We start from the raw sequence: 2,983 nt of genomic DNA, 5'->3' as shown, positions 1-2,983 counted from the left end.
GTATTAAAATTTTATTTAAGTAAATTTAAGTGAGAGGTGTTAAACTCTCCAATGCTGATGTGTCAAGCATATGGAGAAAGTTGAGCAACTTTTATATATAAGATAAGATATGATATTTTTTAAGTTACAATTTCTAGTTTTTTTTAAAAAAAAAAAAAAACCTAACTCCATATCCGGACGACGATCAGATTTTTGTCTCCATCTCCGTCGCTTCAACTTCGTCCCCAATCGAGCTCTTCTTTAGTTGAAGATTCCATCAAAATCATCTTCATCGTAATTCAATTGAACTCTTCTTTAGTTCATCTGCAATGGTTCATACAAAGACAACTGGAAACCCCATGAAGAGAGGTCATCCTCCGTTATTAAGGCAGTTGTGCGAACTAGTGTTGAGTCGTGAATAGCCAGTGAAAAAATTGAGTAGAGAAAAGTGATGGCGAGGGATCTAAAAGAAGTGAGTATTTGCCTTCACATGATACTGATGAAAAAAACAAAGTCAAAGCAACCAAACATCATAACCCTAATGTATTGGTATGTCTTGAAACTCTTATATTGTTTTGGGTTTATAAGTGAAACTAGGAATTAATCCGAGCTGTAGCGCGAATAAAGTTTTTTCATCTTCAACTAGGTGGCTGGCCGGCGCCCTGCGCAGGCTGATGTTCTTCAAAAGTTTTTTTTGTTTTGAATATAATACTTAAACCACATTTTGAACAGTTTTTTGTGTGTTTAAAATTAATATTCTAACTATATTTCGAAAGTTTGTTGAGTTTAAAATGTAATATTCAAACCATAATTGGAAGCTTATAAATTGATTTGTATAATGTTAAATATATATACTTAAAAAAACATATTATAACAACTGATCATGTACTAATTTTTTAGTTCAAACAAACAGAGCTATGCAAAACGTTATCATAGTCAACACTAATTCATAATATAAGAAGATCCAAAAGATAAATCAGTTTAATATAACAAAATTTAAAAGATAAAACAGTTTAAAAATACCAATGACCACCAAAATATCATAACTAATATCCAATGTAATCTAAACATACTTTTAGTAGCAAACAAAACAAACTATTCAAACCAACCGCGAATTTCGATAAATGTTTTCAAACACGTCTTTGTAAACAACATTCATTGTCTTCTTTTGTGTTTTGCCATTCTTATCTGTAATAAGAATCTTCAACCCTTGGCTGATGTAACTCTAGACAAGGAGACATAAAGTTGACCATGCGAGAACACTGGTTTTGGCAAATATAATCCCACCTTTTGTAGAGTCTGACCCTGACTTTTGTTTATAGTCATAGCAAAAGCTATGGTAATTGGAAACTGCCTCCGGCGCATTCTAAAAGGAAACCTTGCTTCTAGTGGTGACACAAACATTCTAAGTATGATAACCTTTTTTCCTATTTCTTCCCGGCTATATGGCTTGCCTCGATTACATGCCTAGCTAACCGAGTAATAAGCAACCTCGTACCATTACACAAACCACCCTTTGGATCAATATTTCTAAGCAACATTATTGGAGCTCCTATCTTTAACTTGAGAGAATGATTTGGCAGTCCTGATACCTTTATACTATTAAGATACTCCTGTGTATAGACGACTTCGTCTATTTTGCTTGTGTCTGAAGTATCAATGCTATCGGCACTAAGGTATTCATGTTCCTCACCTAATAAAAACAATTCAAACTATGTTAGTACTGATATATTTTATAACATAAATACGTATTAAACGGAATTGTGAGAAATCATATAACGAAGACCTTTGAGTTCTGATAGCATGAATTCATTGATAACGTCGACATCCTGATTCCGTGGACTGAGTATTGCCCTTTCCTGAAAAAAACTGGACTATATAGTAAACAAACCAGGTCATCACATAGCACAGCCTCGAGACGCTTTTCAGATGGGTGCAAACTATGAGTCCAAACTCTCAAAACTTTAACATTAATCTCAAACTCACACGGACCATCGGTTAGATGTATGACTTTTATTGGAAACGCTTGAATCTCTTGAGACATCATAGCTGTATTTGAAGAGGAGTCGTTGGAACATTCATCACCATTATCAATTTCAGAATCTGAAGTAAAGAGCCTACGTCGCACGCAAATGCGTTTAGGGGGAGCTTTAACAAAGATACCATCCACAATATTTTGTGATGTTCCATGGAAATCATAGTTGAGATATAGTCTTTTTCCCAATGGACGTTTGGGCTGATGATCAGCAGAACATTCGGTTTTCACTGCCGATGCATCATTCCGAATATCATCAACATCATCACTCATGTATTCTTCATTTTTCTCATCAACATCATCATGACTCTCGTCCTTGTCTCCTTCTTCATCACAACCATCAGACAATTCGTTCGTCTCATCATAGTCATCGTCTTCATTTTCTTCATCGGTTTCCTCACAATCATCACTTTCTTCGTCCTCGTCTTCTTCATCAATTCCATCACTATCATCACTATCAGTACTATCTTCGTCATCTTCCTCGTCATCATATTCGTCGCCATTGTTATCATCACTGTCTTCGTCTTCTTCTTCGTCATCGCAACCATCATACCAGTCGTCATCATCATCATTGTTATCAGTATCCGGTTGGTCACTACCGCTATCATCACCATCATTGCCATCACGGACAATGTTTATTTTACGACTGAGACACCTACATTTATAGTACAAAGTGTTTCACCCATTTCTCTCACCCTCTCTCTCTTTCCCTCCCTCTTTTTCCATTTCCTTTATCATTGTCCCTCCTTCCCTTTCTCCCTCTCTTCCCATCCATCCTTCTCATTCTCCCTCCCTCTCTCTCCATCCCTCCTTTATCTCTCCTTGTATCTCCCTCTCGCTATTTATCTCCCTCCCTCTCAGTCCCGCCCTATCTCTCTCATTCTTTCCCTCTCCCTCTCTTTCCCTCCCTTTCTTTCTCCAACCTGGCCTTCATCTCTCTGCGTGTAGGTCTCAAGATCCTTAGGGCAT

The sequence above is a fragment of the Eutrema salsugineum genome, unplaced genomic scaffold (assembly GCF_000478725.1).
Source record: "Eutrema salsugineum unplaced genomic scaffold, Eutsalg1_0 scaffold_12, whole genome shotgun sequence".
NCBI classification, from domain to species: Eukaryota; Viridiplantae; Streptophyta; class Magnoliopsida; order Brassicales; family Brassicaceae; genus Eutrema; species Eutrema salsugineum.
The sequence above is the reverse complement of the archived record's forward strand: the minus strand, read 5'-3'. Positions refer to the sequence as shown.